The sequence below is a fragment of the Camelus ferus genome, chromosome 3, assembly GCF_009834535.1.
Source record: "Camelus ferus isolate YT-003-E chromosome 3, BCGSAC_Cfer_1.0, whole genome shotgun sequence".
Taxonomy (NCBI): Eukaryota; Metazoa; Chordata; class Mammalia; order Artiodactyla; family Camelidae; genus Camelus; species Camelus ferus.
This window is the reverse complement of record NC_045698.1, coordinates 10,688,929-10,713,921: the sequence shown is the minus strand read 5'-3', so window position 1 is coordinate 10,713,921 and position 24,993 is coordinate 10,688,929. Positions and strand designations below refer to the sequence as shown.

Sequence of the window (24,993 nt, the reverse complement as noted above, 5' to 3'; positions counted from 1 at the left end):
CATGGGTCCTCATCTCTGTCCCCAACCTCAGGGTCAGAGGAGGGGCCGTGTGTATGGTTCCTTCTTCTTGAGCATAAGGATGCAAGGGCACCCCATCCACCTCCAAGCCCACGTTCCCAGGAAAAGCACTTCCTGTGCCTTTCGGGCTCCAGTTTGCCTGTCGTCATCCTACTTGGATGGAGACTGCAGCTGGCAGTGGAGACCTGTGACTCCAGGCTGGGGGGTGGTTAAAAGTGAAGGTGGGAATCCCAGGATAAGAACTCTTGCAGGCGCCTGGAAGGGTGAGGTGAGGCTCTTGGGACATTCAGTGAGAATTAAATGGCTGAAAAGCAGGATGTTTACTAGCAGGTTAAGGAGATGTTTTTCTAGGGAGCAAGCTGAGTCCAGGAGGAGAGGGGGCAGAAGTTGGCTTTGTGGCCATTATCTTCCCAGGATGTGAGAAGGTTCGTGGTCCAGCGGGAGCAGTTACAGGACAAGAGTGGGTCACTCCTGTTGTGTCTTAACTCAATGATGATGAGTCCCCATCAGTATGCTTGTCTGGATCCCTGGTCAGTTTCTGTTTGTTTGTTTTTAAGTGTTTGAGTCCCAGACTGTCATTTTTTTCATCTGCCATTTGGCTTAGGTGTGGCTGTTTTGTGTTTTCAAAGCTGTCTTTAAGGTGATAGGAAGTTTGTATGCTCTTGACTGCTGCTCTGTAAACAACCCGGAGATCTGTTGGCCACTGGGTCATGCATTTTAATAGAGGGGAATGGTGGTGTGGGGAATCTAAAATAGCAGATTACAAAAAAAAAAAAAAAAAAAGAAAAGAAAAGAAAAAGAAATTGAGTGCTTTAAATGGTTTGGCAGGAAATTCACCGTGGCTGGGACACCGTGGCCTCCCACGATGGGTGGCCTAAACTTGACATTTTATAAGGACAAACAGTGCAGAAGAGAGTAACAGATAACCACGCTTCGTAAGAAAGAGGTAACTTTTACCTCCGTGATTCTAGCCAGGTCCAGCACAGAAGCAACTGGAAAGACCCCTTTGCTCGCCAGCTTGGTCCAAAATAAGGGAGTCAAGGGTCTCCTCTCAGCTCCAGACCTGACATTCGACTGTGTTCCCTCAAGCTCTCGCAGAGCCCTTGATTTCCTCTTGGGATGGGTGGTAGTTCTCACCCCTTCCTCTTCTGATGCAGCCTTGTGTCACCTGGAGCCACTACTCCCACGCTGAGGCTCACACCTGTGGGTGTTAATGCCACCTCGGCTGCACACATTTTGGGCTGTTTACCAAACCTGGGCAGGTGCCCTGGCATTGTTGGTAGTTAGTCCAGGTGTTTACCAAGCTTCCCTAGATGAACCAGTGTATCAGCAGCGAGGAGGAAGGAGCTTGAACTCTGTTCCGGGGACCAGAGAGATCCACCGAAGGGCCCTAAAGCACCCCACGGCTTTGAGCATCAGTAGCTGAGCTGCAGGACCCCTTTTGTTGTCCTCAAATTCTTATTTAGTCTAATTTCTTTTAGGTTTAATATGTCTTCTTTCAGGGGAGGAGCCTGGTGAACCTGTTTTTCTTTCCTTTTTAAAACATCAAAGTATCATTTATATACAGTGAGGCGTACAGCTCTTACGTGCACAGGCCCATGTGTTTTGACAAATGACAACTGCACCCCCGTATATAAGCCACTCCCCAATCAAGATAGGGAGCGTTTCCATCAGCCCAGAGGTGTCTGGCGCCCCTTCCCGAAGCGTCCGCTGTTCCGAGTGCTGCAGCAAGCCTTTTTAATTGCTCATAGCGAAATGACATGCATTTGGTCCCTGATGACTGAGTTTGAGGCCACTCATTGTCATTAGAGGGTGTAGCACTCTTATCCTTTCCTGTTGCAAAATATGGCTCAATATTGTGGATTTTAGTGGATTTAAGGCAGGTGGAGAGTTTGACTTTCTGTGTAAAATAACTCCTCCCCTCATTTTGTACGATTTGGTGTTTTTAATTCTTCAATTGATAATACACCCTTCAGTTATGTGAACTGCTCATCATTTTGATTTTCAGACATGCTTTAAAATTTAATTTAAAAATTAAAGTCTGTTTGGAAAGCTAGCCTCATATAACAACATACGTACATACGTACAATGGACTCTTTATTCAGCCTTAAAGAAAAGAATGGAATTATGATGTATGCTACACAGAGATGAACCTGGAGGACATTCTGCTAAGTGAAATAAGCCAGACACAAAAGAACATGCTTTTGCGTGTGTGGAAGGAGGCTTCCACTCAGATACAGTACCTATGACAGTCTAAATTCATGGAGACAGAAAGGGGAATAGCATTTCCCAGGGTTTGGGGGAGGGAGGAAGTGGGGGTTACTGTTTAAGGGGTGCAGAGTTTCAGTTTGGGGAGACAGAGTTCTGGAGATGGGCGGTGCTCATGGCTGCATAATATTGTGAATGTACTTAATTCCACTGAGCTGTACACTTAAAATGCTTAAAATGATAAATTGTGTGTTATGTATGTTTTAGCAACATTTTAAGAATTTTCATTAACTTCATAGCTACTCAGAAAGCCAGTTGCCTTTATTCGTGTGATAACTATGGAAGTTTGAAAAGCTAAAGCTCTAAGCTGTTCTTAGAAACAATGAACAGCAAAATATGTAAACTTTAAAATGGTTTTATCTCTCAGTGAGTTGCTTTTCCTTGAATAAACTTTGTTTACCCCCCCAAAAAGTAAAAGAAAATCTTCATTGCAATAAATAAATAAATAAAGTTAGGATTTAAAAAAAATGAAAGAAAGCCAGTGGCTTTTTAAGAGGATCTCTCTTTTAAAAAAATGTTAATTAGTCCATTTTTATCATAGAAGGAAGGAAAATAAATAAAAATATCAAGAAGAAAATGAGAATTGTCTGCAAGCCCACTGCCTAGAGATAATGCTGTTTATTATTTTTAGTGCACATCCTTCTCATCTCTTTTCCACGCATGTATTTTGAAACAACATCGTCATCTCTTTCCAGCTGTTACATCACGCAAGGACATAGGCAGTGTCCCTTGATTTTTAAGTATTCATCTCGAATGTGATGATTAATGGCATTCTCTCTCACGGATGTACCATAATTTACTCAACTGATCCAATGTGATTAGATGTTCAGTTACTGGAGCCATTTTAGTTCAGAAATCTTTGTAGCCTTTGGATTAATACTGGAAATACTCCCACACACGGGCACCTTTTCAAGGCTTCTGCTGTGTGTGACACCACAGTCCGGCGGGAAGGTTGTCCGGGCCCACCCCTTCGGGCGCCATGTTCGGGTGTGTCCCTGTCCCACCACGGACATCCCCCCTCTCATGCTGGGACTCCTGGCACTGGAATCCACAGTCTATTTCTCTCAAAGCCCCAGGGTGCTCAACTCCTTCAAATGATTTCTTTTTTTTTAAAGCCTTCCTTTAATGCTGAGAGATCAACTCCGTTTTTCATGATGTAATACTTTCAAACTCTTTCAGGACTTTCCTTCTTTTCAAGAAGCACATTTTGGACCAGATGTGCTCTCCGCTTGGGGTCAGGCATGAGTGCAGGGAGGAGGAGTGTGTTGGTTTTACCTGCGCACATCTGGGAGGACACCTGTCCTTACAGGTTGCGAGGCAGAGAAAGGTGCTTTTTCTGCTGAATTCAGTGATGCTTAAGAAATGTGCTTTCCAAAACTTTCCACGTGAACACGTGGGAGAGGAGAAGAAATGAACTGGCCTTCCAAGCTGCCAGGTCCTGCCCGGGGCTCCTGGAATGGGCTGTCGAGGGGGGCATCTTCCCCACTTTGAAGATGAACAGATTGAATAGCTGTGTGTGTCATCAGCGCCTTTGCGGAGCAGCCAGGCTCCTCTGACTTGTGCCTCATGCTTAGAGCCTCACAGGAGAATATTTGGTGTTGACTGTGTTCTAGGGGAAAGTGGAGCTAGTGATCATTAGGGGAAATGGAAGAGAAAATGTTCTCTCTTTTCTAGCCCACCGACCATGGCTTCTTCCATGTAACCTGGTCTCCCTGCTATTCCAAGCCCACCTTGGAGAGAGCGGCAGAGCGGATGGAGAGGGGAAATAGTTCATGCTTACTGAGAGGCGCACTGAGTTCCCGTGGCTTCTCCTCTGTAGTTTCTAGCAGTGCTGCACGCTGACCACAGCATCGCTGAGAGAAAGAGCTCCTGCTCCTGACAGGCCCTCTGGATTTGACCTCCATCCCTGCCCCTGCTGGCTCTATGACTTTGAGCAAAGAACTTGACTTCTGGGGACTTCAGCTTTCCCAGCTGTTAAATGGGTACAGAGGGTTTCCGTACCTTCGTTTGCAAGTGCAACCCAGAGACTGGACACAAAAGAACTTTGAAAAGTATGTAGTGCGCCCCGTATTTAAAGCAGAATTGCTAAGACTTCAAGCCAGGCGGGCTGCTATACCTTGACCCATTCTTGGCTAGAGCTGACTTTTCTTGCTTTGTATTAATTCTGTGACTTGCATTAAGGAGACTTATTAGACTAGAGCCAGCTGAGTTGAGGCAAGCAGACGCATGCTGGAGGACAGATGCTAGAAACACTTGGATTTTACAACATGTGTGTCAGCAGTATTAATGCTGTTTTTTGTTGGGTTTTTTTTTTTTTTAACTTTAAGGAAAAGACATTTAAGACTGGATTTGCTCGGTAGTGTTGGGTTTTTTTTTTGTTTGTTTGTTTTGTTTTGTTTTAATTGCGTTGCTAGGATTTAGGTAACATGTGCATTTTGAAATGATAGGTTTAATTTCATTTTCTCTTAATCACAGGCTGCTGTTTGACATGGGTTTGGGGTGGGGGAGGGCGGGTTGTTACTTGTACCACTGGCTTCTTCTCTAATCTAGACATGCAGATAGGACCAGGTCTTTCTCAAGTTACTGATAGTTATGGCAGTGACACACCAAGGTGTTTGAAACAAAGTGTGGTGGCTGCTTAATGAGTTGAGAGTTGTAACCCACTTCCCCTGGTGCTTAATGCATTGTTTTGGAGTGTTTTCACTATTAAAAGGGGGATGGATTACAGAGGGAAGAGGGTCTTCATGAATGTGTTCGTTCAACATTTCTTGGATGCCTACCATGTGGCCTGTCCAGTGCTAGTCACTAAAGGTGGATTAGGAGAAAGGACTGACCCGTGCAGTGATTAATCTAGGAGGGCAAGCAGACAGGCAGGCATCTACCAAGGAATGTGCAAGTCTGAGATAGAGGAAGAAAAGGGTGTTGTCAACTGAAATAAAATGCACAACCTAAAAGTTGAGAGTTATGTTTTATTCGGTGGATTTCCTGAAGGCTTGAGCCCAGGACACAGCCTCTCAGATTGCTCTAGAGATGTTCTGCCCAGGCAAGGGAGAAGCCAGGATATATAGGAGTTTTTGCAACAAAGACTAGGTAGTCAGAACACCAGATTACTGTTAATTAGAGAAAACCAGACATCTCAAATTAAGGAATTTAGCGCTTTTCTATGTATGGGAAGGTGCAAAGGTCTGGGCTCATGAAATCATTCCTTTGATGTGCACCTGGCTATTTAGGGCCAGTGTCCTGTTCTTTCCTATCCTGAGCTCCCTCAAGGCACACAACTGGGTGGTGGTGCAGAGGCTGGGCTGCCTGCTTGTCTGCATCCTGAATTCCGTCCGCTCCCTCATGGTCAGAGGTGGTGGTAGCGGCTGATGACTTGATGGCCGCAGCATCCTTTGTTTACTGATATGGCTCGTGATATTTTTCAGAGTGTTTACTCTGGGATCCTGTAGGAGGAATCTTTGACCCTTCTTAAAGGGTCAAGGAAGCTTTGGTTCAGTCTAAGAGCTGAGATCTAAAAAGAATGGTGTGTCCTCTATTCTGGAAAGCAAGAGAGTTCCAGGTGGAAAATGACAATGCTGAGTATATTTGAGACAGAGAGCAAGACTAGGAGGGGCAGGTGGCAGGGTGAGCAGAACTCAGACCAGGAGGGGTCCGGTCAATCAGCATAAGGAGTTTGGCCTTGATCCTAAGGGCAGTGGGGAACTTTGAAGAGTTCTGAATGGGAATGTGGTGTGCTTGGATTTGCATATTTGAAAGAGAGTTTGGTTTCATTGTGGCTAATGAATTAGAGGGAGGTGAGACCAGAGGCCAGGGAAACCAATTAAGAGGCTCTTCTGGCAACCACCAGAGAGATGAAGACAGCCTGGATTAGGGCTGGGGGGCAGGGAGGGAGGGCTCAGAGAAAAGCTATCTAGAATCAAACGGACTCGGTCCTTGATGGGAGAGGGTGGGAGAAGATGAAGCAGAGGATGGTGTTACCCAGCTTTAAAAGAGCTGGTTTGGAGTGAGGAGAGTGAGTTCCATCTTAGTCATGTTAATTTGCTAATAGAGTTAGTGAAATGTTTTAAATTGCTTGCCTGAGGGAGAAGGCAAATTTATGCATAAGAGTTGGGGGAGTGGGGGCTACGATAAATACTTGGTACCTGCATAGCATTGCTTCTCTTTCTCCCCTTCTCTTCCTCTGGCTCCCTCCCCCAGGGGCACCTGCATTTACATTGTCCATAAATGGGAGCTCTTTGCATTTTTACCTAAATGCAAATACAATGCATATTCATTTTTTCCCTTCAAAATGGAAAAATGCTTTATTATAATACAGTCAGTTCTCAGCCATTTGCCTTAATGAAATAGTGATTGGAAAATTCAAAAATACTTCGAAATATTTGGCATTGGAATACAGGAGGACTGTGGGGGGAGGCAAGATTATCTGAACCATCGTGGAGCTGTACTAGGGGTAATATTACAGTTAGACCAGGTGCCTGGCGACAGCAGAGAGATGCCATCTGGAATTCAATGGGATGAGGCTCCTAGGTTTTGCTCCGACTCTCTGTATATTAAATGTTTACTGTGTAAACAGCAGGGAGTGGACCAGCCTCAGAGTGGTCCTTTTTATGGCTTTATGTTTGTTTGTTTGGATTGTGGTATTGTCTGCAGCTTACCGGCTGGCTGTAATTCATAAAATTCATTTAGAATACATTTTGCTGTAGAAATAATTTTATAAATCGTGGTTAGGTTTCCAGGCCACTCAACCAAAGTTACACAACCCCTAATGTTATTAAAATATTGTCTGTTTGTAATGAGGAGTAGAAAACCATGCTGTTAGAAAAAGCAGTAATGTTGAAAAGTAGTGTTCGTCCTAATTACCTTTAATAACAATGTAGGGAAGGTGGTGGTGGCTGGGAGGGGAGGAGGTTGTGCCACGTGCCTTAGAGACTGGGTTAACTTAAAATCAAAAGGTCTTCTGGATGCACCTGCCTCATTAGCTGTGATTATGGTCATTTGAGAGCTCATAAATGAGAGTGTCCCACAGTCCCAGGAAGATAACCTGACAAGAGTCCAAAGAGAGATCATGGATGTGAAACAGATCCCCTGGGGTGGAACTCGCAGGTGGGATGGGGCAGGTTCTCCTGGGTGGACTGTGTGAGACCAAGGCACAGAGGGGTGTCTGGACACCCCTGCAGTGGGACTCTTGCTTCCTGTAGCATCTGGGACCCAGGACCGCTGGGGGTCTGGGGGTGGTGATGGGATGTGGGAAGCCACTGCCTGTAACTCGATGTAATCTAGTGGTGAGCTGTCCCAGTCAGTGCAACTTGGAAGGCAGTTTTAAGTGTTCTCACGTGGAAAATAACTCTGATTTCTTTATGGCTAGAGAAATACTTGTTCTGCTAGTCACAATCAGTAGCTATCTGGACTTTAAAGTTCCTGCTCCCTATGTTGCCGCAAAACCAGCCTCTGTACCCCGAAAGACAGAGAGGCAGAGTTGGGGGAGAATCTAAAAAGAACTGCTTTATTGCTTTGCCAGTCAAAGGGGAGTCACAGACTCATGCCTTAGAGACTGTGAACCCATCTTGCAGGTGGGGTCTTGAGGTTTTATAGAAAAACTGGATGGAACAGAAAAGGTGATAACGATCAGGACGTTTCACAGGGTGTTACATAACCTGGATGAGTCTGGGAAGGTCTGTCCATTCTTTTGAGATTATCAGCCCATTATCTCCTTCCTGGAGCACAGCCTCTGGGTTAAAGCTATTCTCGGTAAAGAATGAATCAGCAAGCAGTTTTAGCATCAGGGAGGCCAGTTTGTTAGTTTGCTTCCTACTCCTTCACCTGCCCCATAATTTAGCGTGACCCAATCATGTCTTAACTTGTCTACTAATTTCTAAGGGCCCTGCCACTTCCATCTTGTGTTTCCTTTTCTCTAATTAGTCCTTAAGTGGCATTCAAATTCTATTTTTAAGGGTGTTACTGCTAAGTTTTCTAGTGAGAGTAAAATTTAAAAACACCTACCTGTATCTATTGATTTAGGCTTATCTGTACCTTCATTCCATTGATACCTTCTTGAAAAATAGTGCAAAATACAGCATTTAATAATAAGAAACCAAGCTACTAGGAAGCTCTTAGATGAAAATTTAAGGAAGTAAAAATATTTTCTATAATTGGATCATATCCATATTGTAAAGGAATACCTCTAATTATGTATATATTACATCAAATACCTTCCTTTCCTTTCCTTTCCTTTCTTTTCTTTTCTTTCTTTCTTTCCTTTTCTTTCTTTCTTTCTCTCTTCTTTTTCTTTTCTTTCCTTCCTTCCTTCCTTCCTTTTTTCTCTCTTTCCTTCTTTTCTTTCTTTCTTTTCTTTCTTTCCCTTTCTTTCTTTCTTTCTTTTTTTCTTTCTTTCTTTCTTTCTTTCTTTCTTTCTTTCTTTCTTCTTTCTTTTCTTTCTTTTCTTTTCTTTTCTTTTCTTTTCTTTTCTTTTCTTCTTTCTTTTCTTTCTTTCTTTCACCAATGTTAATACAAATACCTTAAATTAAGGGGGAGGAAAACAAATCCTTAACCCAATTGTTTCTTTTCAGTTCAGCAGAGGTGGACATTCCTTTTTCAGGATGCTGTTACTGAGCAAGGGCTCATGTACCTGCAGGACGGAAAGCCAAACTTTGAGAGCAGGTGTTTGTGCAAAGGAAGGGCTCATTGCAGGGCACCAAGCGAGCTCCACTCCAGCTTGGCCTTGGAGTGGGGGGGGGGGTGTTTTTAAAGGGGAAAAACAAAGAAGCTGGGATGAATCATCATCTCGTAACACTTCTTCATCCTAGTTTCAAGGGATCCGGATGTCTCTGGTCTATGATTCTCAGGCCAAGTGGTTCATGGCTTGGGGCCCTGTGAGCTCACCTTGCCCTGGAGGAACCCGCGTCTGTTTGCTGATGTACGTTAATGATACTAAATTAATGGCAGCAATGTCAGTCATAACAATAGATGTCATGGACAACTGCAATTCCAGTCATCTGACTGGTTGATTAGTGTTCGGTTAGCACAGGATCCAGGTCAGAGGGGACAAGAAAGGGAATAAAGTTTTGGAAAGAGAGCTTAATCATAAACTCAGGTGAACTCCTTTTTAGGGGAACTCAGTTTTAATGCAATGAAATGAGCATTGCCCTTTCCCTTGCCTGGTGCACACTGCACATTTTTGAGCACTTTACAGTTTGTAAAGTATATTCTCATTGACCGCAGTAGTTGTTCCACAGTCCACGGGCACGTGGGCTAACGCTGCCGGGAAGGAGAGTGTGGCTACCAGCAGCGGACATCTGTAGAAGACACGCCTGGACAAGAGGGTCCGCTGGCCTCATCCCCCTCTCCAAGGTGAGCCCCATCCTCCTTCGTGCCCTGGGTGGGGCTTCGTAGCAGGAATCCTGGAGCACGGAGGAGCGTGGAGTCCAGTCTTGGAGTCAGAGAAGTTGGCCTGGATTGTAGGGAGGCGGTGAGACTCAGAGCCTGTGGTCTGTGCTCGGGTCAGAGGACCACAGCGGGAGGGCAGCCTTCCTTCCCTGGGTGTCTGCCTGGCCTAAGCTTTCCCCGCCTCCTTTTTGAGGTCCCCCTCTGTCCTCATGAAGACAGTGGCCCCCCTTCAGCACTGAGGTCACTTGCAGGGTCCGTCCCAGTCCTCCCGGAACTCTAACCTCACCTCCTTAGCTCTCTTCCTTCAACATCATAGCATCCGGCTCTGCCTTCCCAAACTGCCGAGCCGGTTTCGCCCTGCCCCTCCCTGCCCTCCTCTGATGGTGAGTGCCTCCCCGTTCCTTCTTATCTATGCTGCAGAATATTACTTTCATCAAATTTAATCATCAGGTGAAAAAAAAACACTCCCTGGGCTCTCAGTGGCCATACCTTCTGGCCAACTTTGCAGTTTCCTTGCTTTTCAGCACCTTTTCATAAATCAGGTGTCTTTTTTTTTTAGTGTTTTTTTTTTTTTCCTTCCAAGCATTCATCAATTTCAGATTAGGTTCCCCCGATTTCTGCGGTACTGTTTCTTGCCTTGTCACAGCATCTAGGGCAGAGAGAATAGCCTTCGTTCCACCCTTCCTGGGGGCACTGGAGCTCCTGCCCTCCCTGCCTCGTCCATGTCCAGGGCGTCTCCATAGTTCCACGTCTGTCTCCCCATCTCCCCACGAGCCCCAGAAGGAAAGCAGGGCCAGTGTGTGATGCCACCTACCGAGCCTGCCTCAGGGCTCCCTTCCTACAGTGCTCAGCACAGAGGGAGCCTCAGACGGGCTGGAATGAAACAATTGGATGAAGTGAATGCGTGCCTGGACACACAAGTGATGTGGTGAATGCGATTTGTGCAGGGTCAGTGCAGATGTCCCCCATCTTCTATCAGCTGAAGCACACCTGGCCCTCTAAATGGAGGGACAACGGACCGAGTCTTTTCAATTTCTTCCAAAGCACAATACCCCGTGCTCGAGCTTAGCGCAAGGGTGACGGCGCATTAATGTGCTACCAGAATGCCACGCCACCCCCCAGCCGGGAGAGCAGCTCCTCTCCGGTGCTGACCCAGGTGTTGGATCTGGGGGCATCACTGGTGGCACAAACATGACATTCGGTCGGCGGGTTGTATGGAGACACTAGTGATGAGACAGGACGGGGGCAGGGCACAGCCATTCAAGGAATGACACAGCAGTTAATGCAAGGATGGTGAAACAGTCAACCCCCAGCCGGCCTTGAGGCTCAAGACGGTGGGAGGGTTGACTTGCAGCAGACCTTGAGCTTCACTGTGCACCCATTGTACCATATTATCGTGGTGAATAACATGCCCACAGGCGCCATGACTGTCCCAGGGCTAGCCACAAAGGGTCAAAGAGTGGGAAGTAGCCAACTTCCTGGGAATCCCAGCCCCTTCCCCAGGCTAGTTAGACTGGTCCTTCCACTTATTAGCATATGAAGCCACTGAGCCCATAAAAATTGGCAGCAGGGAGCCTCGTGGCCGCCTCTCTCTCTCATTTTCAGAGAAGGCCAGCACTCTTGTCTATGGAGTGTGTACCTATTTTCACTCTAATCTGAGCCCAACACCGCCCCCCCCCACCTCGTGACCTTTCTCTTGCCTTTCGATGTATCTCTCTAAATAAATCTACCTTTACTCAACTGTGACTCGCTCTTGAATTCTTTCCTGCATGAAGCAAGGACCCACACTAGATAGGGCACATCCCAGGGGCCCAACCGAGGCCTGGGACATGGCCCACCTCACGCCCCACATCTGTTTTTCCTGCATCAGTGAGACCGCCTTGCAAAACAGTTAATTCTTGTGTTTGGGTGAGAAATCATTTTCTGGTGAAAGGAAACATGCAAAACGAGGCCTTTTGCTCGAGGTGACGTCACCCAAGGGTTAAAAAGTCAGAGTGATTTGTGACCATTGAGGTGCTCCCTGATGCGGAGATGGCCTTAACCGTGCAGGGCGCACTGACCCAGGGAGGTGGAGCGGAGGGCTGGGGAGACCCCTGCCCACTCCCAGCCCTCCGCCCTGTGAGTCCACAAAGAAGACCAGCTTCTCTTTAGGGGTGCACTGCAAGTGGCCATTAAAGCAGCTTCTTAGTGCACGGCGATCTTGTGTGACTGACCGGTATCTTCTTCTGGAGCAGGGACTCATCCTGCACAACCATGGCTGGAAACAGACTGAACGGACCCAGATGTGAGGAGCAACCCTGGTGAGAAGCGCTCCTCCAGCTATTAGCTCTCACCTCCTAGTGAGGAGCGTTCTGCACTTGGCACTTTTGGTCATCAGAGTGAGCTGCGGCCCAACCAAGATGCTTCTAATGTGCCGTACTCTGTGTCGCAGTCTGGGCCCCGAACAGAGAACAGCACTGACGTAATAAGTAATCTAACAGCTAGCGAGCACTTGCTGTTAAGCCCGCCTTCCCTCCCTCCCTCCGTCTGTCCAATACGTAGGCTCATAACCTGCAATGATTTCTATGCAAATGAAGTTTAGTGGTCATGGTTTATGAACTGTCTCTATATATTTCACATTGTCAGAGGGGACAGTCCTTTGGGCAGGGATTCTGGTTTTGTTGCATCATTTATCGTTACACAAAGGGAGACAATACGCTAGAACTAGAACGCTTTCCCTCCTCAAAATCCAAACGGGAAGGTGGGAGAGAAAATGCATCTGGGACTTACCTGCTGTCCCAAGATTAGAAGAAGAAATCTGATCTCCAGTATATGCCAGGTCCTCAGTGACTGAGGTTGAGGTGCAAGTCCAAAGGGAAAATGGTGGAAATAAGAGTGTTACGTTTTCAACACTCAACACTGTTCTGTAAATGAAACCCTATCCTCCTTAACCCAGAACCGTGATATGTACTTGTTTGCATTGATTTCGCTTTTGAGGTTATTAAGCCATTGGTGACATAACCTCGACAACATTTGGATAGTTTCCTGTTGTTTGAGGTTTCCCATAGCATGATGGTAAATATTTACAGGCTGTTTTAAATAAGCCAGATTTTTTTTTTAATTCTATGGAGTTGATTTGGGGCTGGCAGCGGGGAGGACCTTAGAAAGCAAAGCATAGATTTGTCATAAAGCTAATGGTGGAGCTTTGAAAATAAAGCTCTCAACCCAAACTGAATGAGAATACAGTGCAATTAATCCCTTAGTGACTGTAGTCTCCTCTAAGTCATTGTGGCTTCTCAAAGTGTAGAAATAACCATTTTATGTGTGGGCTGTGTCCTTTTTAGGGGTGGACAGCTTCTAGGCATGAAAGCATTTTTCTTCTTTTATCTCCCTTGAGGTGTGTTTTTGTTTGTTCATTTGCTTTTTGTGGAGTTTTTTGTTTGTTTTGTTTTGGTGGGAAGGGGCAGCGAATGGAGGCAGGTAAATCACTATTTTTCTTTCAGCGGGTCATTAAAAGTAATTTGTAACTCATCTCTCCTCGTAATAACACGTCATCTTCTTTCTAATAGCCATGATCGCTTTATCACAGAAAGGTGCAGTCGTGATGTTTGAAGTTTCTCACCTTCACAGAACAGAGCGTGAAATTTAAAAAAAGCAAATGAAAAATCCTTATGGGATTTTCAGTGGTAGTTTTTCATGGGAGTCTCCTAGTGACTGGTGGTTATTTGAAAGCAGGTGGTCCTCCCACAGGAAGCAGGAGAAATTCTCCATCCTAAGGATGTCAGAAAGGCCGGGTCTGTGACTAGGGGCGGGGAACCCAGGCTCACTCTGGCAGCCTGACCAGTAGATTGTCTCTCAGCTGACGTGGCCCCAGCAGTTGTTGTGAATCCGAAGGACAGCTAGACTGGAAGAACCAGCCCCGTGCAGAGCTGGTTCACAGAAGCACAGATGAAGGCCGCGACATATACCAGCTTCGCTGATTACGACCCTTTTGTTCTCTTAGCACTGAGGGCTTGCTGCTTCCCTTTGCTGCAGCCCGCAGGTCCCGCAGGATTACAGGGCCCCTTCCTTTCTTCTCGGATCAGAGCATCCTCGTACACAGCTGTTACTCCGAGCACCGGCGCGCAGCCTCCACAGCAAAGGCGATTTTATGTCAGAGCCAGTAACAGCTCATTTTCCCCCTCCCACCTCTGTTTTCTTCACTGGCCACATAATCACTCATTCTGAGGCTGCTGACTTTTACCTCTTTTCCTTGCTCCCCATATGGATGACAATAATAAGAGATTTTGCTCTTGTCACCCATGCCTTTAGTGGTGTATCGGCCCCCTTCTTCCTGAGAGCAATGCACTGCTTTTGAGGAAGAGCGCTTCATCTTAGGAGCCCAGCGACCTGCCAGACTGCAGTTTGAAAAGCGCCAAACTCGAGGTTCATCTTTAGTCTGGTTCACAGTGTGTCAGACGTGTGTGTTCCCTCTCAAATGAGATGTGCTGGATGACGTAAGGTGGGTCCCTCATAGAAACAGCCCAAGGCAATAATCAGTCGCTTGGCTGTGGCTCCGTGATTTATTCTTGAAGTACCATTCCATTGCCCACGTAGGAAATAATTGAGAAAGAAATCCTCTGAAAAGCTGAATGACTAAAAAGCACTTAAAAGTGATTATTAAATAAATCTGTCCCACTTATCATAGCCCCAGCCCCGCTGACTGTTACACCCAATACACGTAAATGGAGTTGTAGTTACTGCTGTTTCTGTGCTGTTTCTAGTGGGGGGTGTCCCGGCGATCAAGGACAGGGGGTGGGGGGAAGGTTTGTATGGAAAACAGAGCATTGTATGGAGGCAGTGAGTCCATACAATGTCTTCTTAAACCCTTGACTCACGGAAATGGTCATCTTAAGACACTTTGGTTAATGGTCTTTAAACTTTAAAAATCATAACCACTTTCTAGCAGGTTGACATGATGCTTTCCGCGTGATTTACCAAAAGATGCTCACAAGGTTAGGATTTGGCTGTGTCAAAATAAGAGTTTTACGGGAATCTCTTGGTGAAAAGTCCCCAAGGGATTTTTTTTTTGGGGGGGGGCAGGTTTGCAGTACTGGGGTGATTAATCTATTACCTTTGCACATCACTGGTCAGACCAACCCTAGGTCCCCTGACACCTACGGTCACTGAGCAGTATTGCAGGACATCAAAGGTAGCCCAGTGTAGGGAGAGTCAAATCAGGCTCTGCCTGGCTCCCTTGGTGGATTGGAATCCAGGGGGACCTCCAGCAGCCCTGTGTTTCTTCTTTTGTGCTGGACCCAGAGTACCCTCCTTTCAAGTCCTTGTCAACCCAAGTCTTTCTGTAGGGGCTCAGAAAACCCTATAAATTTGTGGCTCTATATGGTAAGGTCAGCAGGTACTAAAATCTTATGAGAAACTCCTGGACACAAGCCCATAAACTCACACATACACGTGCCATTTTGTTTAGTTGCTTTATACTGTCTCCTTTTCTTGTCCTTAATGGAATCAGGAAAGTTAAAAAACAAAGACCACCATCTTTTCTTCTGCCAGCAGCAAAGTCTTTAAACTTCAGGATGGTGGCTTCAGGTGCAGGGTAGAGGGAAGAAAGACAGCTCTGGACTCATTTATTTATCCAAACTAGACTTTGACCAGATTCACTAATTAGATAAACAGGTAAAACAATATGCATTTTTGTTCTTTGCCAAAATGATGAAATGGAGGATTTATTGGAAAGCACGTTTCTGTCAACACCCTTAATCTGGATGTTAAATGATCAGTTATCTCATTAAAGTCTTCCCTGAAAGTTCAGTTGTAAAGAAAGAGCTGTTTTCTCCTTGCATGCTTAGCTGAACAGGAATAGAAGAGCAAGAGGAAGTTGATAATATGATAGGTTGCAAAGTAATTTCTCTCCCTGAGGGAAACATTTTTGAGTAGAAACCGATACCAACCTGATGGCGCCAGTCCTCCCTAGACGGCCCTAGAAGCACCAGAATTCTCCCACCAGACAAAGAGCATGTTATACACAAAGAAAAGGCAGCGGGCGGGGAGCTGTGAAAGATGGAAGCAACTCTTAGACTCAAAGCAAACATGAAAAATCCTCAGAGTGTGAGGAGGGCGCCAATAAACAAATCCTCAATCTTCTTGTGCCACCGTGAAGCAGGACTTTACAGACGGTGGACAGGGCTCATCTGAGCCCAGATGGCCCGGCTTCCAGGTGCGATTGGAAATATGGAAAATACCAAGTTATCTTTTGATTTCCACTGTTTCCCCAGACCTCTAAGTTGTAGATACAACACCTTCATAAAATCTAAATAGTCACAGTGGAAGTTGGGCAACATGAGAGCAAGTCGGGAGCGTTAGAAGGCTACAGTTGGGATAGAAATAGCATATTGATGTCTTTCTTTAGGGTAAGGACCTCTGAGGACTTCAAAGTTCGCAGCTGCTTTTGAGCTGATAGTCCAGAAGTTGGGTGAAAACGCTGAAATAGTACATGTGGCTGGAAACACCTTAGGCCAAGTGTAAGGTCAAGGAAACTTGGCGAGTAAAACACAATTGTGGGTTTAGGAAGCAAGTGAGCCTGTTTGCTTATTGTGCCAAGAGAGCAGGGACTACAGGGATAAGCAGAAGACATCAGAGCTGTCCCAAGGCTGCTCACCTTGGGGATGTTAAATAATAAAGAAGGCTTTAGGTTACACCAGAATTCAGGGGAAGTGAGGCAGAGGCAGACAAATCCCAGAGCCCAGCTAGCTAGTAAAGCTGTTCTGCCCCGCAGCCACGTTTGTTCTACTCTGACTGTGAACTTGACTACGGATCAGAATCTCATGGATGATGCAAGAACACGCTATTCTTCCCCTCCGCCCCTGCTTCATGGATTCACAGGAGGAAAAGTATCTTGTCCATTGCAAAAAGGTCACAGTCAGGTGTCTAAGATAGGTCCCAGGTGTGCATACTCACCTGAGTGTGCAAAGTGTGTGCCTGCTGTGTGTGTGTGCTGCCTGGGCGCCCCGTGTGGAAGTTAGCATCTCATTCACCCTGGAGGATTTCCTTATCACTTCTCTTGCATCAGCTTTCTTTGGCAGAGACCCGTATCCTCCCCCACCCCCAGCCCAGAGTTCACACAAGGGCACATCGAGGAAGTAGAAGAACCCACCTTACACCTGAGTTTCCTCCAGCCTGCTGCCTCGTCAGGCTCACCCCTCCTGCTCCTGTGAGATGGGCTCTTTTCTTCCTTCTTGGTCAGCCCCATACTCATTGGCAGGGGCTCTTATCTGTTGGGGTCCATTATGGTATAGAATGAGAACCGGGGGGCTGGTTGGTTAGGGAGCCAAATGGCCCAGGAGACGGGCTCCTGCCACCATGGCACAGGCAGGTACCATCCTCGGGAGGTGATGCCTGTGAAAGTTCTAATCACCCCGGCGCTCTGGCCACAACTCAGTGCCCCACTTAGTCTGAAGCTTCCAGAAGAATTTGCCATCCTGCCGTGGAATCACAGTGGGGTCAGAGGAGATGGCTGGGAGAACTGACTTCACTCTAGGCATCCTCATGCATTCTGCCTTGCGTGTCCAGAACACTCTGCTCTAGGCATCCTACTAAGAGGGAAAAGGACGGGCAACTGCCATCCAGTGGTGACGTGACTGCTCGGCTGTGGCTTGTGACCACTTTGTGTATGGAGGAGACTTGGGGGAGACAGAAGATTTCCACTCTTCCTGCCTCCAGTGCCATCTGTTTCGAGTCCAGCCTCAGAGACTTAGCTTAACTTTTCTCAGGATCCTGCGAACTGAAGGCCCCACACGCCCCCGGGCTGGGTGACCACCACTTTCCTTCCCCGCCTCCTGTCTATGCAGAGTGAGACGAAGCTGGTTCCCCAGGAAGACCGAGGCAGAGCTCAACCACCTGTATGTCCTCTAGGCCAAACCTGAACACCGGGCCAGAGCCTGGGCCCCGTGAGATGCTGCCAGCCAGGCTGTTTTCGGGTGTGGCTTGATCTGAGCTGGTATCTGTCCTTGGCCTTCAATGAGCTGAGCTTTTGATGTGGTTCACACCTGCCTGACATACACCTGCAACCTCCGGACTCTTGGCAGGTGAAGAGATGGTTGGCGAGGCCATCTGCTGAGTAAGAAACCACTCCCCCAACCCACACCCAGCTTCAAAGGGTTCTCAGGGGAGACGAGTGTCATAGAGAACACCAGCTAGCAGTTGACCATCTCCACATTAAGCAGAGCAGGCTGAAATGGGATTTGAAATTTCCTCCCAATAATAAGCCTTCTATGCATCTGTTACCTAGGAGTTCATCTAATTGTAGTGAATGCATTTATCTTGTTAGCCATTTACTGTCTTCTGGGGGTAGAAATTGCTCAATGTTTATCATCCCTTTGTAAAGCACTAGTCCATTTAATTTTTCTTAAAAATACAACAAAGAACAAAAACTAACTCCTTAGAACTTCAGAATTGACACCTGGTTCTCGAAGCTACGATTTGGGGGAAAAGAAATGATCTCATATTGACTTGTGCTACAACGTGGATGAAACTTGAAGACTTTACTGACTTGTGGCAAAAGAAGCTAGCCACCAAAAGACAACGTGTGGTTCCACTCGTGAGATACCTAGAGGAGTAACGTTCACGGAGACAGAGGTGGAAGGTGGTTGCCAGGGGCCAGGGGAGGAGGTGTGAGGACTTAGTGTTTGATGAGTACAGAGTTTCAGTTTCGCAAGACGAAAAAAGCTCAGGAGATGATGGTGGTGATGGTTATACAAGAGTGTGACTGTGCTTCATCTCCCTGAACTTTATACTGTAAAAATGGGTAAAATGGTAAATTTTATATTATGTGTCTTTTAGCCACAATTAAAAAATAATTTTTAAAAATGATCACTTATTTTATGCTTTAGTTATTTTCCCTTGGATCCCTCATTTGTCCAGATTGAAGAGGCCCTAAGTTTTTTCTTTTTTTCTTTTTGAACAAAAATTTATATGTTAGCTTTGTCCCTGTAAACATTTTGTTTGCACATTTCTGTCTAATAAACGTAAAAGCAGTAGTAACAGTTAGTATCCTCATGCTGTTAGTTATATACATTCCCCATCAAAACTTTTAGGACAGTTCCAGACACGTGCTGCAGGGTGAAGAAGAAAAAACATCAGGATTAACATATTAGCCTGTCAAGTTATATAAAAGCAGAATGCCCACTAATTTGGAGCAGCGGTGGGTTCTCTCTGAGGCTTCACTCAGTGGGGACGTCCCTGTTTTCCATTCATTTTCCGTTTCATGGATGGAGTCACCTAGGATGCACCTTGGCTGTCTTTAGGTATCTGCACACTCCCCTCTTGGACAGACCTTGAGTGCGGTTGAGGCTTCCTGGGCACCATTGGGAAGCCAGAAGGGCTCGTTTCACCTGACAAATTAGTAAAATTTTGAAGCAGATTTGAAAATGCAGTACTTACTAAATCAAATCATTGTCATTTCCAAAAACTTTCTTATAGAGCAGATTCGTAAGCATCTACCTTTGCTTGAAGCTGGCAACTAAACCAACTATTAGAATAACTGTCAAACCATAGTTAATAATACTGTATTATGTGTTTGAATGTTGCTAAAATAGTAGATCTTAAAAATGCTTATCACAGAAGAAAGGTTTGTAACTATGTGTGGTGATGGTGGTTAACTTATTGTGGTGATTGTTTTGCAACATATGCATATATCAAATCATTATGTTTTACACCTAAAATGGATACAATGTTATATGTCAGTTGTACCTCAAAAAAAGAAGTGGAAGGAAACTTTTGAGTTGATGGATAAGTTATCTTGACAGTGGTGATGGCTTCACTGACATGTATGTGTATCAGAATATCAAATTGAGCACTTTAAATATGCATGTTAAATATAGCCCAATAAAGCTGGGGTTTTTTTTTAATTTTCAAATTTAAAGAAAAGAAGAAATGATATGCAATGAAAAAGAGTGACTGTCACAAATCCAGGAAATGCACAGATCAATTAACCTTATAAATAGATTATTCGATTTCAAATTTAATATGGTAAAAACCAAGTTATAAGAAAATCAGAATTTGGTTAAGCTCTGAATCCAGAAAAATAATCCACGTTTGTGATTTTTGTGTGTGTGTTTAACAGGCACCTCCTTCTAGAAAACTGTAGCAGGAACAACTTTCTTCAAGTGGTTCTGTCCTAGGACAGGATGCAAAATGGTGCACATGTGTGCTCTGCTGGAATAATATCATGTTCCTGCTTTGAAATCTTTGAACCATAACTTAGATACAGAAAGAGGAAACACAAACTGTTATGAAACAGTGTTGGGGGAATTACTCTGGCCAGATGTGCTGCTTGTTGAAAATTTAAGAGTGTTGAGGTCTCTTCATGAGCAAACCTGCATATAGGAGGTGTGAGGTGAGGTCAGGGTGAAAGCAAATGGTGACGTCCATCACTTGTGTGGCGCGCACCACTCTCCTCACCACCCCCCTCCCCTTCAGCACATTTAAGAACTTCTCATGTATTGTCTTGCTTGTTCTCAGAAGGATTCTTTGACAGTCATAGATGGGAATGGCTAAATGTCTCGGACGAGGCCAGCCTGAACATTTATTGTTAGGTCACAGAAAAGTCAGACGTTGGTCATTTTCTCTGGTTCAGCGCATGACTGGTCACGAGGTACCTGACGGTCGAGGAGGAGTTCCTACCTCTGATGGTGAACGTTCATCTTCACTTTCCTTCTCAGGTCAGAATAAACGCTGGGCCTGCAGACATCCGTGACATGTGTAAAGTGTCTTATTTGTGGTGCAAAATTAGAATATTGAGAATGAAAGGCGAAAAGATGACTGCCATTAGGACTTTCCTAGGGGTTTGGAGACTGATCAAAATCTAGCCAACCTTGAAAACAGAACTAAATAAAAACCCTTTCTTTAAACTAAAGATTTGAAGAAAAAGAAAAAAGGAATCTCTTTGGTTTTTGTTCTTAACTGATAAAACTCTTACGAGTTGAGGCTAGACACTTAACCTTGACAGAATACACTGATACCTTAGTCATCAAAAGGATCAAAGTCAGACAGTAAGACCAAACTGCGTCTGTGTGTTTTCACTTTCCTATGTTAGCTTTCTTTTTACCTGTCTTCACTACTCTTCACTTAGGTTTAAACTCAAGGCTGTAGGTCAGGAAGTAAAAATGTTGGATGCTATAGTCACTATGGAAACTCACTCCTACATCTCTTGCTTTACTTTATAGACCTTTCCGCTTGTTAGGCTGCATAAGTCTACACTTGATTTGCTTAAAAAAAAAAGAAGAAGAAGAAATAAAGATCTATTTGGAAATGGCTAGATCAAAATCACTGTAAGGATCTTTGCTGGGATGTTTATGAACAGCTTTCCCGGTTTGTTATATAGTTCAGTGATTCTCAAGTTGTTCACAAACACCCGAGTCCCCAGAGCTCAGATCCTCGATGTTCTTTGTCTTCGCGTGGATAGTGATTCTGTTGTGTGGCCAGCGTATGCACACCTTAGGGGCCAGAAAGGATTTGGTTGGGTTTTTGCCTGGACACACCTGCAGTTTGTATACTTTGGCGGAAAGATTTTACCCTGCAGAATGTTTTGTTATGCTCATTAAGTGATTTGTTGGAAAAATAAACGGTTTCTAAACTTTCCTTTATCAGAAAGTGTGCAAAGAAGCATCTGCCAAATAACAGTCCCAGTGGAATTAAGCAGGCGGTCCCACGAGGACCAGTTGTTTGTGTTGGAGCTTCTCCCCTTCTCTGTCTCCTCTCCCTCTGTCACTCCAGGCAGGGGAGTTTTCCCTCCAGGGTTTTAATAATTCCATGCTCGCCTATAGGAAGAGTATAGCTTTGGAGTAAAAGATGTTTGTGGTTTTCTGAAGGTAGAGAGGATCACCCCCTGAAGTGGGATCCTGTCATGAGACAAAGAGTGACTGGTTAAGCAGAAAGACAAACAGGAAAAGGAATTTGCAGCCAGCAGGAGTGTCTGCCAGAATCTCACAAGCCCCAGATCCATGGGAACACTGTATTGGTGTTTCTGGACCTTCCCATGGCTTGAAATTAACTGATGGGAAGCAGGATGAGATAGATGCCTCACAGGGTACAGTGTAGGTAGGATTGGCACTGCTTTGTATCATCAGCACATCTAACCTTTAGAAGGATTAACAGCCCAATTGTAATCATGGTTTTCAACGTCAGTGATGCTGAGAAATGGTTCACAATGCACTGAGCTGGCTCACAATGCACTGTAGGCACAGACTGTTGGATGCAAGGTTTCCTTTTGCAATGGAACAGACTCTTCCGCGAGACAAATTATCTGCATGATTAACCAGAGGCATACATTCATCTCTTTTAGTAACATTCATCTCTCTTAATCTCAACAGAATTAAAAATACTTATGGAGGCACTTTAAAATGTAACAAGCTCTGTCCAAATCCAGAATTATAATTAAAAAAAAGACTTTGTAAGGATATCATCATAAAAATTATCAGGAATACTGATTAAACCTGCTTGATTCATAAATGTTAGGGAAATAACCTTTTCTTTCCTACCTCGGGTGACTAATTTGCGAACAGTGCTTTTCTTTGCCTTCATGATGGTGATAACAAAGGGTTAAATAGTCCTGACTCTGTTCCAGAGAATGGCTCTAAACGCTTTATGTATATTAATCCATCAATCTGCTGAATAACGCTAGCAAACAGCTACTGTTAGGATCCTCTTTCTCCCAATGAGGAAATTAAGGCACAGAGAGGGTAAGTGACTTGCCCAAGACCAATAGAGCTTTACATTTTTAAGAATCTCAAGAAATGTCCTCGTAAATCGTCAGTGCATGTGGGTTTCCCCCAACACTGCCCCTTCGTCCCCGACTCTGAGCACGCTCGCCTCTGCTGCAGTCAGCAACAGTGACGACAACAGCCATTGCTGTTTGCGGACAACTTTTTACCCCAGATCGTGCAAAGACTGAGTATTTTAATTTTTTGGTGAGGGGAAGGTAATTAGGTTTATTTATTTTCGAATTTTTATTTTATTTTTAAACACCTGTATTGTAGTAAAATTTCTGTAAACTACACATATGTCAGATGTACAATTTGATAAATTTTGATAGATGTCTACACCCATGAAACCACCACCGCAGTCAAGATAGCTAACATTTCCATCACTCCCCAAGAGGTGCGCATTTCAAAATATTTATTTTTTTAATGGAGGTACTGGAGGTTGAACCCAGGTTCTCATGCCTGCTGAGCACATACTATCACTGAGCTCTGCCTTCTCCTGCAAGGCTGAGCATTTTCAATGGAGGGTTCTTCCCCTGGGGCGGCTTCTGTTAATTTCTCCATTTTACAGATGGGGAAACTGAAGCTGAAGGCAGCAGATAACTTGTCCAGGGTCGGGCGACAGAGCCCTCCTCTGTGCCCACAGGCCAACGGCAGAGCCCACGTTCTCCCCCCGACCCCCTGTCATCCGTCCTTCTTTCTTTGTGCTTTAAAATTATATATAAAATCACAGTAGTTATCTCCATACTTTAAAGATGCTTATGAATTTTTGTGGAAGGGGAGCCACGCTGTGAATTTAAGCCAGATCGGCGCACAATGGGGTGCAGGTCCTCTGGAGCCCCACCGAGCCCTGCAGTGGTGCTGTTTGGTATCCTGACTCCTTCCTGCGGCCAAGTCTGAGGTGGTGTGTTACTGAGAGGAGTGGTCAGTGCAGGAGGGAGATGGAGCGCGTTGTTGGGTGACGGCAGACAGTCCCTTTGCACATACGTATTTCTGTTACGTGAATGAAGGAGTGACCCACAAGGGGATAGAATTATGCACCAGATCGGGCTCTCCTTGTAGAATATGATGAGTTGGGCGGGCCTCAGGTCAGCCGGGCTCATCTCCCTCGGGCCCAGCCCAGGCCGGGCCACAGTGGGTAACATCTTAACTATCTTCTCTTTCTTTTCCCTTTTTTTAAAAAAATTGAAGTATAGTTGATTTACAATGTTGTGTTAGTTTCTGTGCACAGCATAGTGACTCAGTTACATGTGTATATATATATATATTCTTTTTCATAGTCTTAGTTGTTAGTCTATTTTATATATATAGTAGTTTGTATCTACAAATCTCAAATTCCTAATTTATCCTCTGCCTCCTTCCCTTTTGATAACCATAAGTTTTTCTGTGTCTGTGAGTCTGCTTCTGTTTTATAAATAAATTCATTTGTGTCATATTCTTTAGATTCCACATATAAGTGATATCATATGATATTTGTCTTTCTTTATCTGACTTACTTCACTTAGTATGATAATCTCTAAGTCCATCCATGTCACTACCAATGGCATTATTTCATTCTTTTTTATGGCTGACTAGTATTCCATTGTGTGTGTATAAAAAATACTTATAAATGATATATATAAATATACATATATATAAAAGACATCTTTATCCAGTCATCTGTCCATAGATGTTTAGATTGCTTCCACTGTCTGTTTTCAAAGGTCTCTGGCAAATATCATCACTTGCTTTTAAGGTTGCACAGGAACCTTTTCAGTCCTGAATGCTTAAGTGATCCTTACCCTTCTTTACACCTGCAACCTTGGGAATCAGCCCTAAGACAGGCCAGGGAAAGCACAAGCTTCAGGTGTTACAAGGATTGGTACAGGTATCCCCCACTTTTCAAAAGTTCGTTAGGCGCCACTTCAGTTTTATGAAAGACCTACGTTAGTACCTGTTCTGGCTAACTGAAAGAAATCCAAAGAGGGTTTTCAAATTTAGGGGAAAAGATGAAAAGCAAAATAGCATTCAGCATTAGTTTCTCAGTGATCCCTTGTAGGGCAGCTCATGCATAGACCAGGAAGATGGGCCCCGCCAAGCTCCTTCACTGGGAACCATACTCAGCATCTCAGCATCAAGTCTCATGGCTTTCAGCTGTGTCTGTGAGCATCTGTGCTTTATCTCGATTTATTTTGTGCATCCTGTTAGCAAGATGTGTCTTTAAGTAATTGATTCTTCACTTTACACCATGTTGGCTTACGAAAGTTTTCATCAGAACGCTCTGCTCTCGCATAGCAAGGGAAACCGGTGTTGCTAACAGCCCAGCAAGCTATACAGGAGCCAACTAAAGAATGTCACCTGCCAGCCAGCTCTACAAGGACTAGGTCATTAACCACTGTGGCCACTGACCTTCAACACACCCTGAAAGGAGTCCAGGGTGGAGACCAGGAATGAGGCTCTCTGTGCCCTGGGAAGAACTGGCAGAACAGGCCTTCAGATAGCTGGGTATTTTTAGCAGAAAATTTTGTGAACCCAATCTCTTGCATCTTCTTAAACCTAGGAAAGCACTAAAATTATTAAAAAACCAAGATGTCTGCTCCTCATGCCTAAC

At 44.9% G+C, this 24,993-nt stretch overlaps 1 protein-coding gene and 1 long non-coding RNA gene across 2 annotated transcripts in view; one reads left to right on the top strand and one right to left on the bottom strand.

Annotated features, from left to right (window-relative positions):
• ANKH (ANKH inorganic pyrophosphate transport regulator) overlaps positions 1-24,993 on the top strand; it is a 130,504-nt gene that overhangs the window by 8,048 nt on the left and 97,463 nt on the right. The gene's annotated exons all lie outside the window — the stretch shown is intronic.
• Positions 4,738-23,089, bottom strand: LOC116660527. Its single transcript, XR_004316108.1, has 4 exons — positions 22,667-23,089; positions 21,990-21,995; positions 11,559-11,566; positions 4,738-4,748 (listed from the first exon to the last, which is right to left on the bottom strand). It is a non-coding gene; the product is annotated as an uncharacterized LOC116660527 (long non-coding RNA).